Here is a 13,150-nt window from a genome sequence, read left to right on the forward strand (position 1 = left end):
CTGTTTGCACTGCTAGGGTGATCAATCCTCTGAGTTTTCCAGGAATTAAGGATTTTCTAGGATGCAAGACTTCAGTGCTAAAACTGAGACAGTCCTGCCCAGGCAACTCAGGATGGTTGACCACCCTGCTTATGCCCTTCAGAGTACAGCACACTCTCACCTTGTTGGATGTCTGATTTCTCACAAGCTGAGCTTGGAAGTCTTTTCTGGAGAGAAACAGAAGCTAGCCATTCCCCTTCATGCTGAAACAGGCACTCATGCTAGGAGCATTCAGCCAGAAACTTGGATGCCTCCATACGCCACTGCCCACTCCTCCCCAAAGGGACTTCTCTCTACCTCAAATAGAGCATTTCTTTGATGACAACAACAACAAATGCAATTATGTGTGTAAGTCACAGTGGTGTGTCTTACAAACTAAAACCAAGATGAATGTAGAAATTTTATAAATTTTTAAGTTTCTGGCAGAGATTTAGCTTTCCCAAAATCACCTGGAAGCTGCTATCACAGCTAAGTGATGTCAATTCACAAAGCCCTAGGCTTGGCATTTCAGGGCTGAAGTTTGAAGTATGTAAGACAGTTGAGGGATACAGACGTTTGAATGTGTAATGAAATAAAAGCTTTGGAGAGTATATGGTCCAGCTAAAACTGTACTCCCTGTGAGTTAAATAACTAAAAAATCAATACACAATGTTACTGACAATCAAGCTATTGTATTGTAGTTTTGTGCTGAAACAGATAGTAGTAAAAGAGAATGATGGTGTTTTTCATGCATCATATGTTGCCCTCCAACCAATGGCATGATCTGGGGAGGCCATAAATAATGATTTACGGCAGGACCCACAACTTGAAGTAAATTCACTTGTGACCAAGCTTGATGAACATCTTTGCCTGTTATTTAAAAAACAATAAAAGACTTCTAGACCTGAAAGATAAACATCTACATGTTAAAAGAATAAATAGGTTACAGAAACTTCACTAACTGACCACGTAAACCTTGGCCCTTTGCAGCACCAGTGAGGTTTAGACTGCAGTGTCAGTCCAATCAAAGGCCATTGTAATTCATGAATGATTGAAAATGGATCAGCTGTATGAAAAAGGAGAGCCAAAGAAGAAAGGCCCACTACAAGGATGTGGTCTGAGCACTTACATCTGTGTTTTTGGGAAGGAAGATTAGTACAGTTGTCCCCCATTACCTATGGGCCTATGTCCCCAGACCTCCATGGATGCCTGAAACTGCAGATAGTTCCAAACCCTACATAGGCTATTTTCTCCTATACATACACACCTAGGATGAAGTTGACTTACAAATTAGGCAGAGTAAGAGATTAGCAATGACTAATAATAGAGAACAATTATAATGATATACTGTAGTGAAAGTTACGTGAATGGGGTCTCTCTAAAAATATTGTACTGTATTCACTCTTCATTTTCTTATAATGACGTGAGATGATACAATGCCTACATGAGGAGATGAAGTGAGGTGAATGACACAGGCATTGTGACATAGTGCTAGGCTATTATAAGTGTTCCTTGAACACAAGCACTGTGATACCATGACAGTTGATCTGATAACTGAGTCAGCTACTAAGTGATAATGGGTGGGTAGTGTACACAGCCTGGAAACGCTGGGCAAAGGGATGATTCACGTCCCAGGCACGACACAGCGGGACAGCAGGGATTTCATCCTGCGACTCACAGGGGTGTGCAATTTAAAACTGATGAACTGTATATTCCTGGAATTTTCCATTTAATATTTTCAGACTTTGGTTAATTGTGGCTAACTGAAACTAGAAAGCAAAACCACAGATAATGGGTGACTACCATACAAAGATTTTAGAGGGAAATTTGGCCCTGTATACAAAACTTGGAGCACAATGTCCTCTGTTTCAATAAGGCCATTTGTAAGGATTTGGTGCTCTGAAATATTGGCACGTTTGCAAAAATATATGAACAGGGAAAACTCATTACTAAATATTTATAATATTTTTCAAAGTGAAAAATCGACGACCTAGATGTCTAACAACAGAGTTAAAAACCTTATTGTAGATGCATACTGAAGAATATTATGCAGCCATCAGAAAGAAGGAGGTTGATTTACGTGCATTGACTTGGAAGCAAGTCTGGGATCTATTGGGGAGGAAACAGCAAGTTGCACAGGAGCATGCATAGTATAATTTTATTTTGTAAAATAAATGTAAGAAAAGCAATCTGAATACACATTCAGCGTGTGCTCATAAATAATTCAGGAAATACTATATTCACAGCAAACTGTTTAGAATGGTTAATGCTTGGGAGTGGGAGTGCTTCATTTGAATTTTTTAGGATGTACTTATATTACCTTTTGTTTTTTAAGCAGAATTTCTTTTGTGTTTCTTTTAAGAACAAGGGAGCATGTTGTCAGTTGGGTTCTGACTCTGAAAATCATTGTACTTCTCCCTGGCATTGATCACATCAGTGACAAAAGGCAGTGGTGACTGACTGTATGTAAAAAGATACCATGGATCCTGTAAGTGAAATCAGGTCTTTCCATACCACCCCAAGTACAGAATGAAAGGTTAAAAAAGAGAACTGATTGATTCTACTGTACTTTTGGCAAAGGTTTCAATTAGGTAACACATTCAAGTCATTTATCAAATAAAGGTAATATATTACTTGAAGAATTAAAATGATATATATTGTACCTATTGCTCTATTTTATATTTGCAATATAAAGAATTCTTTTCCTTCTTCCCTAAGTGATTTCTCACTCCCTGGGTGTCCCATGCCTACATCTATCTCTCTCTAGACACCACTCAAGTGAAGTGAATTTTAAGGTATTTTAAAACAGGAAGCAGAAGCTGTCTGTGAGTGGTTCTAAAAGAAGTGATATTTCTAGAAGTTTCCAAATGGGTTGGGTGAATAGAGTGGGTCAGGACATACTTGTGGGACCCAAGTGATCCAATAATTATTAAGAGACTGAAGAGCAACTATCCAGAGATTGAGGGTAATTCACTAAGACAGCACTTCGGTTCCCACCCATCAACAATGTCTATCAATCAACAGTACTCTGTGAACGCAACCCAAGAGCTAACAGAGTACTAAAAACGCAGAGAATTAAGGAGCATTGCTTCAAACAATAGTGGTTTAATCTTGGAAAACATTTGAATTCTTATAAAGAGATTAAAATATAATTGAGGTATAATATACAACTAAAGTACACATTTAATAAATGTACAGCTTGTTAAATTTTCATAAACCCAACATTCCCATGTAATCAGTATCCAAATTAAGAAATACTTGATCAGTATTCCAGAAACACCTTGTTTTTGTTTTGTTTTTAATGCCAGGTAACAGTATATGTGTGGGTCTGTTTCTGGGCTTTCTTGGGAAGGGTTGATATTATCACAATTTTGAGTTCTCCAATCCATGAACATGGTCTTTCTCTTACAAAGGGAAACTTGATGATTCAAAAGCTTCCCTGAGAAATGCAGGAAAATCAGGAAGAGAATGACGAAGTTCATCACTCTCTCTGGGGCCTCTGAGGGTCTCTGCAAGGGCATGTCCTGCTCCACCATATCCCCCAGGAGGGAAGTAGACCCGCTCCTTTGCTTGGTGGGGTGAGTGAAGTTGCCAGGGGGAGCCTCCAGTCCCCATTTCTGGCCAACACCCCCACTTCATCATCCCAGTCACTGCAGGTATTTGGTGTCCCCCTCCCTGCACAGGGCATCCTCCACCATCTCGTGCCACTTTTCTTCAGATCCTCCACTAAGAATTTTTAGGGTGACCCAGAGCAAAGCATTTGTGGTGGCCTTTTATCTTTGGTGCAGAACTCAGCCCAGCCCCCTTCCCTGCTAATCACTTTGGAGAGGTACTGCTGACTGTTCCTTGAGACTTGACCTCCCCCCTGGGGATTTCTTTGACATTTGTTCTTAATGCTGGTGTGTCTAAGAGCAAACAGGAGCACCTTCTTTACCTAGAATCTTTCCTCCCAATTTTAGTAAAATTTTTAAATAAAAAGAAAAATAGATCAAGTCAAATAGTTCATACCCTCATACCAATCAACTAGACTTAACAACTGTTAACATTTGCCATATTTGCCATGCTGAGCTTATTGTCAAGATGTTATAAATACAGACACCATGATATTTCACCCTAAGTATTTCAGCAGACATCACTAAAAATTGAGGACATTTCCTTATATAATGACAATAACATTATCATCTTTAATGACACTAACAATAATTTTACAATTACATAATCTAATATCCACAAGTTACTCAAGATTTTCCAACTGTCCCCAAAATGTCCTTATAGTTGGTTTGTCCATTTGTGTTCTATTGTGCATCTCTTCAATCTTTCACTATTTTGCCATTTCACTGCCAAAGCCCACCTCCTGGGTTTGTCTGCTTGTTTCCTCACAGAACAGTGGAGTTATTTCTCCATCCCTTCTACTCCCTTTTAACTAGAAGTTAAATATTTTTGGCAAAAAATACTTTATAGGTGGTGCTGAATACTTCATATCTCATCATATTAGAAGGCACATGAATCTAGTTCTCCCAATATTTGCAAAGCCAAGATGGATCCTTTGGTTAAGACAATGATAGCCTGATCCTAGAAGTGTAAAGTTACATTTCCCTCTCACGTTTACCAAGTAACCTGTGAGGTGAAATTTTGCAAAGAGGTAAAACACCAATTTTCATAGAAATTAAAACATTAATTTCACCAAATGGTTTTAGCATCTTTTATTGATCTTTGACTGAATCAACTATTTCATTAAGGGGTTATAAATTGATTTGCTAATTTTATTATTCCTCTTCATTTATTATCTGGCACCCTTCTATAAATGAGACTTTTCCTCATCAAGTTTTATTTGGTTGTCCTGATAATAGTTCCTAATGAAAATGTGGGATAAATGCTTAGTTACTTTCCTTTAGTAACCTATTTTCAAAGTAAAAGAAATGACCAATTTTCACAGTTAATGTATATACACTACCTGTAGTAACAAATGAGTTTGTTGTCTTATTATTATTTGAATAGAATTATGGATTTATAATATATCATTATGAATTCTATTTCAACCAATTCCATTAAATATTTTGATGCTTGCATTGTTATACATTTGGTCAGTATAACCCCTCCACATTGGTTTATTCCATTTGACAATCTGTTATAAACATTTGAAAGATTCCTTACTTTCTGACATAACAAGATCAGCCAGGCTCACCAGATGATCAATTTAATAGCTATATGACCTTGAACAAGTTTCAAACTCTCCAAACTTCAGCTTCCTCATTTATAAGATGAACATGATGATACCTACCTTACAGGGTTAATATGAAGAATAAATGAGATAATGTTAGTTAGCATAGTAAATGACATTCAGTTGGCAGGCACTAAATCACAGTTATTATTATTATTGATGCAAACTCTGCCTTTAACAACTCTAGTAAACTTGGATAAGACATGTGGCACCTCTGGGCCTGAGCTTTTCTATCTGTACAATGGGAGATTTTGGCTATAAACGTTAGGTACTTTCCACTTCTAACACTCAGAGATCCTCTATAACCAGTGTTTCTGTACATGCTTGACAAGAAAAAAAAATAATTAAAAACAAACAAACAAAAAAACAAGAGAAAACCCAAGAAGAATATTCATGAAAAACCCATCACTGCATCATATTCAATGGTGAAATAATGAAAACTTTCCTCTTAAGATGTGAATCAAGACAAGAATGCCCTGTTTTATCACTGCTATTTAACATCATACTGAAAGTTGTAGCCAGAGCAATTAGAAGTTGAAGGGGCAGTGAAGGAGTGTCCTAGGACTGAGCCAGGAGGCTGCGAGAGGCCTCTCTGTCTCCCAACCCACGGCCCCTTTCAGTTCCTGGCATTCAAGGAAATCTGTCAAAATGCTAACTGAACACAAGCTGAAGGAACAGGGACTCCAGGAAACAGCTGAAGCCTGTACCGACAGCAAGCAACACAAACAATCACTAAAGGAGGTACGATCTGATTTGCCACATCATAATAATCAAAATACTCAGTTTTTTTTAATGAGGCATGAAAAGAAGCAAGAAAGTCATTTATAGAAGATAAAAAAATCAAACAGAAATTGTCCCTGAAGAAGCCATTGCACTTACTAGAAAAATACTTTAACACAGTTGTCTTTAATATTCTCAAAGAACTGAAGGAAACTACAAACAGCTAAAGAAAAACTGGAAAACAGATATGCAGAAATACAATTAATATAGAGATAGCACCCCTGCCAGGTGGCTCAGATGGTTGGAGCAATGTTCCGTACACAAAAGGTTGCAGGTTCAATTCCTGGCGAGGGCATATATCTGGGTCGTGGGTTCAATCCCAGTTGGGACATGCAAGGAAGGTGGATGATTGATGTTTCTCTCTCTCTCTCATCAATTAAAAATCCTTGAGTGAGGATTAAAACATAAAAATTCTCAAAAAATACAAGCAAACCATATTTAAAAGTGTGTTAAAAAGAACTTAATACCATGACCAAGTGGGATTGGATTTTTTTCACTGAGCATAACTCCTTGGAGATTCATCCAAGATGTTGCATGGATCTGTAGATTATTTTTTTTATTGTTACATAGTATTCCATGGCATGGAAGTATGACAGCCTGCTTAACCCTTTACCCATTGAATGACAACTGCATTGTTTCCAATTTTTAAGTTATTATGAATAAAGTTGTTATGAACATTTGTGCCATATTTTGTATAAACATATTTTCAATTCTCTTGGATAAGTGTTCAAGATTGCAATTCTCAAGTCACACAATCGTTTGTTTCAGGCTTAGTTTTATAAGGAAATGACAAACTGTCCTCCAGAATGACCACACCATTTTACACCCCACCAGCAGTTTATGAGTGATTCCATTTCTCTGCATCCTCCATAGCATTTGGTGTCACTGTTTTTATTTTAGTAATTCAGTGGTAGCTCATGGTGATTTTAAGCTGCAATTCCCTAATGGCTAATGATTTTGAACATCTTTTTCATGTGTATTATTTGCCATCTGTCTGTTCTCTTGGATGAAGTGTCTGTCTGTGTCTTTTGCCCATTTTTCAATTGATTTTTGTCTTTCACTATTGAGTATTGAGGACTCTCTATATACTGTAGATACTAGTCCTTTGTCAGATTTGTGGTTTGCAGATATTTTCTGTAAGACTGTAGCTGGTCTTTTCACTCTCTGATCAGGGTCTTTCTCAGAGTAAATGTTATTAATTTTATTGAAGTTCAATTAATACATTGTGTTCTGTATAGATCATGTTCTTGGCATCAAGTCTAAGAACTTTTTGCTCAGTCCCAGGTCCTGAAGATTTTCTCCTCATTTTTTCTTAAAGTTTTATAGACTTATGTCTGTGATCCATTTGGAGTTAATATTTTTTTTTAATAAAGTGCAAGGTTTGGGTTGAGTTTCTCTTTTTAACCTATGCATGTCTTGCTCTAGCACCATTTCTTTAAAAGGTTATCCTTTTTCCATTGAATCACTTTTGCATTTTATAAAAAAATCAGCTGGGCACATATGTCTGCATCTATTTCTGGATTTTTGATTCCATTCCATTGAGCTATGTGTCTATCCCTCAGCCAATACTACACAATTTTGGTTAGTGGTTATTTATTTTTAAAGCTCTGCACTGATTCTAATGCGCTGTAAGAACTGAGAACCACTGCTGGAGCTAGAAAAAGGGTTTGAAGAGACTGACAAGTCCAACGATCTCTTATAACCTGGAGAGGTTTGGTGAAAAACATGTTGTACTTGGAGTCAAAAGACCTGGGTTTTGCAGCCTTGCTGCATGAGGATGTGGCTGGATGACCTGGCCAAACCGTTTAGTCTGTGCCTGAGTTTTCTCATCTCTGGAAGATATTTCTCATATTGGTTCAGCCTACCCTTCCAGGACAGAAAAAAATGGAGAGTCTGTGAGGTTTGGAGCTAGACTGAAGCCAGTATTCAAGTGCAGAGGGTTATTATTTGAGGATAAGGAAAATGAAGTCCTGAGACATTAAGGTCCTTCTTACCTGAGGTCACCTTCTATTTGATTTGGTGGCATCACCAGAAAGGGCCACGTGTTATTTGACAAGACTTACAGAGCCCACATTCTTTCAGGCACTGTGAAAAGTCCCTGGGACACACACACATACACACAAAGACATGGTCCCTGACCTTAAGAATCTTCCTTCATAGTAGGGACATATTCCATTTTTCAAAGGTTAAGTGAATTCAAATTAAATCTATATTGAGAAAGCCTTTAGAATTCCAGGACCTTCCTAGGTGAATGGATGCATGGAGCAATAAATCATCGTTCTGACATCTCTGTAAGTCACCAGCTGCATTCTCAGACTTTCATGGGGCTGCACACTGACTCTGGTAGAGCTGAAAGGAAAGGGGGAGGGTTTTCCTGAACTGAACTAAAAGAACTCCGTGGTTCATATGCTTGCAACCACTTTCCAGCTATTCTCATCCCCATTCCAGGGTTTCTTTGCCGTCCATTTACTAAAACAAACCCAAAACACCCCATGGGACGTCCAGAGCTCTGCTCACAGAGCCAACAAACAGCCATTAGAGAGGAAAGCCAAGCCCAAAGCCCTTGGAGCAGCCAGGGTAACGGCTGTTGTGCCACAGAATTAAGGAAGCAGAATGAGCAGCACCTACAACTATTCCGTGTCCTTGGGCTCCAGGCCTCTCAGGGAGGTGACTTGTAGACCGTCAGGGCCCTTACCAGTCTTGGTGCCTCTGTGCCGTCCTTAAGTCCTACAAGCAGGTCTCACTGTGACCCAGGAAGGGACCCCAGTGGCAGAAATCAGGCCCTTTCAATCTGAACATTGGGCAAAAGGAACTGTGGGTGTCTGGGCTGCTCCACTCCACTCTCCTATTGTGGCACCTAGACAAATTATAAAATCGTTTTCTGTTGTTTAAGCAAATTATATTCCCACAGTTCCAAATGCACACTTTATAAATAAAACATAAGCCCCAACCAGCAAAACAAGACACCCAATTGAGGGAAGAAAATGTGCCATGGAGGCTGTATGATGCGTAAAAAATGCACTTTGTCTGCCTGAAGTGGGCAGAACCCGTTGAAAGAGGGCACTTCCAAGGGTGGCCTGCCTTTTCTGTGTGGTCCTTGGTCTCATTTTTTCAAACTGATTTCAGCCTAGGTCTGTCTGCAGTGGGCTGCATGCACATGGAGTAATTTTAACAGTCAGAGAAAGACTAGATGTGCAACATTCCCCTCGACAGCCAGCAATGAAGAAAATCTCACTTGGAGAACAAAGGCTGTTGTTACTGAATCGTTTTAAGTATTATTTCGTGCTATTGGTGCATTTAGAATGCAAGACATGAGAATAAAACAAAACACCCAATAGCAAAATACGCTCCAGCACAACAAAATCAGAATCCAGTTCTTAGCCTCACACAGCTGGAGTGACGCTCTCCAGTAATTGCCTGGTACCATTGTAGTCATCGGCGAGGCTCTGCTGCCCCCACGTGGCTGAAGCCTTTCTCTGACAAAGCTGCGGTGCTCTGGTACTGCTAAGTGTTATGGTGATTTTTAGAATGATGGAGTGGACAGATGGATAGGGAAATAGGTGGATTTATTTACTTGTTTATTCAGTTAATATAGAATTTAAACTATTTTTTCCAGGCACTGTCACAAGTGCTGTTATGAAGTGACTTTTGGGATCTGACATCTGAAAACCGCTATGGTCAGAGCTACCCTGCACATTAGTCCCAAGAAAATAGCAGGAGCAGTGGTAAGTGACCTAAGAAGACAAAGACAGGAATTCTCAAACATGCTTACTCCGCCAGGGGGACCCATGCATCTCATAGCCTATTAATTCAAGCCCACTGGGAGAAAAAAATATGAAGCAAGTAAATGTGAGTTTTCAATATACACTAAAGGGAAAGTTTGAAGTCGGGGCAGAGAAAGTAGGCGGAACCCTTTGCATCACTGAGAGAAATGAAACAGACTAAAAAACAAGATACCACATTTAACATGGCTTATCCTCAAAGATGATGGTGCCCAATATTAGTTAGTCACTATACTACTGGTGGGTAGGGAAATTGGTACAATTCATTTGACACAGCAGTTCCACTATTAGGAGTCTCCTGTCCGTGATGACCTGCAGAGGGGTACAGAGGAAAGAAGAGATGAAGTGACCACATGTGACATCCACTTCACCAGGGCTTAAATTATCGTCAGACACTTAGAGCAGAGGAGTTCCTTCTTAAGACTGAAGATTGAGCTAGAAGTTGCCTCTATAGCTGTCTTACTATTCTTGACCCTTTTAGGATTCTGTAAGCCTATGTAAAACTCCCAACCTTTTAATTTCAACTGAACCCAAACATGCATTTATTGAGCACCTGATGAATGCCAGACATTGGCAGGAGCAGAGATAACTTAGATCCAGGTCCTGGACCTCAAAGACCTTGGTCTAGAAAAGATTGACTTTTAAAAACATAAAATTCAGTAATTCAATGAAATAATGGCTATCTCATAGCATTAGGAAAATATGGGATAGGAAAGATACAATCTAAGTGGAAAGATTAGGGAAGGGTGGATTCCTAGCAGATGTGGTATTTGGGCCTTGAAACACACAGGATTTTGACAGGCCCTGGAGGTCAGGGGTCGGGGAAGAACTCTTTTCCTTTAGGTTGCAAGGTTATGAGATGTTAATCATTCAGCAGGGCTTCACTGAGCACAAACAAAGTACTGTGTGAAACAGAGAAGCATAAGAACCACCGCAAAAGGAGACAAAATACCTCCCTGAAAAAAAGTTATATTAAGTGATGCCATGTTCACACAACATCAATCTACAGAGTTCAGAAGTAAAGCAGAGATATAGTCTAAACATTTTTTTGGTGGTGAATTAGCCATGTGAAAAATATTTCTGTAGTAGAGAGCATGAGACATAAGACACATATTATTTCCATTACTGCCCCCCTTTCTAAGTTACTACATTTGGTAAAAAGTTAATAGTTTTATTTTTAATTAAATGAACAATGCATAATATACAATATAATATTGTTTGGGAAAGTTCAGGGAGAAGGAAAATATTTATAGTAAAAGTTACAACTCTCCCTTCACAGCTTCCTGTTCGCCCTCCAGTCTCACCTCTCAGCCCAGCAGCAAGCACTGCTCTCTGCCTGCTGGGTTCCTTCCAGAACAGCTCACGTAAATGTATGACTGTGCTATGATTTTACATAAATGGACATGTGGGTTTTTTTGCACTCTTCTTACTCAATACCATATTTTGAAGATTTTTCTATGTTAGTGTATAGATCATAGAATACATAGAGTTAAAACTCATTCTTCTGAACTAGAATTCCACAGTAGGGCTATACATTGGCTAGTTCTACATGTCCATTTTGAAGGTCCAGAAGATGAGAAGCTACTAAGGTCTTACCTGATTTATATAAACAAGTAAACAAGATAAAACAACCCCAACTTGGGGCTTAACAAACAGACATCTCATCTGAACCTCTCACCGACAGTCCCTCACTCGATTCTCAGACCTGAGTCTATTTACAAACCCAGAGTCTCCTAAACGAAAGGAAAGCTGGAAACCTTTGAGGAGTAATAATACCACAAGTATGTATTGTGACTTTTATTGCTAGCTTTACTCAAAGGGACCAGTGGTCATCTACAGAAAGTCCACATGGACGAAAAGAAAACTCCAGTCCACTGAGATTACTGAACCCTGGCTATGAATTACACTAACTCCTAGAGATCCAGATGTCACTGTGGTTCACTGGTTGGAGTGGGACTCTATAGACAGGTGAGGTGGTCAAAGAAACCATAATCTGAATCCACCTTACAGTAAGTTTAGTGGGACCCTAAGCATTTTCTGTGATTAGTACACTCCAAATTAGTTCTTGAGTGTACAGTTGAAAGATATACTCAGGTACCAGCAAAATTTTCACATTGGTTTCCAGACCTTTAGAACAAAAGTGACTAGCCCTGGCTGGGTAGCTCAGCTGGTTGTAGGACTGTCCCGATAACACCAAGGTTGCAGGTTCCATCTCTGGTCAGGGCGCATACAAGAAGCAACCAATGAATGCATAAATAAGTGGAACAACAACAACAAAAATAAAGCAAGACTGGTTATGATAGAAAAGACCAAGTGGAAACCCACAGAGCTTTATCCTCCCTTCCCCAAGTTGAAAGAGTAAAACAGAAGCTGTACAAATTCCTTGGCTAATGACATAGTAAGGGTCACCATCAAAGGTCTGAAATCTGCATCTGACCTGCCAGCTTCGCTGGGGATGAAAATGGATGGGTCTTGAAGAATGACTGAGGATGATAAACTCAATCAGGTAATACATCCAACTGCCAATGCTTTTCCAGGTGTGGTCTCTTTTGAGGAACATACCAACAGAGGTGCTGGCAGGGAGATACTGCCTGAGCAAATACCCCCCACCCCATCTATTTAATAGATAAAATGTACCAGAAGCAATTTGCTTTCACCTGGAAGCAACTGTTGAACATCATCTTGCCTTAGTGTTGGCGTAACTATAATAAAGCTCTGTGTCACCCTTTGGTAGGCAGAGATCCAGATCATCTCACTAGCCCACAGGGTATCATAATGGTTCCTCAGATTGATGAGCTACCCAGTAGCACTCCATTATTAAGTGGAAGAGCATGTGTGTGTGTGTGTGTGTGTGTGAGAGAGAGAGAGAGAGAGAGAGAGAGAGAGAGAGAGAGAGAGAGAGATTCATCTCTCTATACTCTTCTTGGTTACCAGAGAGGCCAAAAGTCTATCAAACACATTTCTCAGACTCTCTTGCTGGGCAGGTTCCAGTTAGGCTTTAACGATGAAAGGCAGGTGGTGGGAGAAGGCTTATTTTGTTTGTATGAGGTTCCCTGTCTCCCCTATTTCTGGCTTACTTCCAGACAACAGTAGCTGTGGACAAGAGCGGGCCCCTGGGTGCCTGTGTGGTTCCAGAGATGGCAATAGAAGCAGGCACTCTGGAAGTCATGCAACAAGTGATCCTGGACTCGGGCTGTGGTAGGGACAACAAAAGAAGCAAGATTTCAGGTCTCAGGGATCCTGCGATGTCATGGTGGTGGCAGTACCAATGGCAGCATCCTCGGCAACAGGTGCTCCAGCTGGCTCATCTGTACAATGATCATGGGCTCTGTGTAACACCATTCATTAA

The sequence above is a fragment of the Phyllostomus discolor genome, chromosome 1, assembly GCF_004126475.2.
Source record: "Phyllostomus discolor isolate MPI-MPIP mPhyDis1 chromosome 1, mPhyDis1.pri.v3, whole genome shotgun sequence".
Lineage (NCBI taxonomy): Eukaryota > Metazoa > Chordata > Mammalia > Chiroptera > Phyllostomidae > Phyllostomus > Phyllostomus discolor.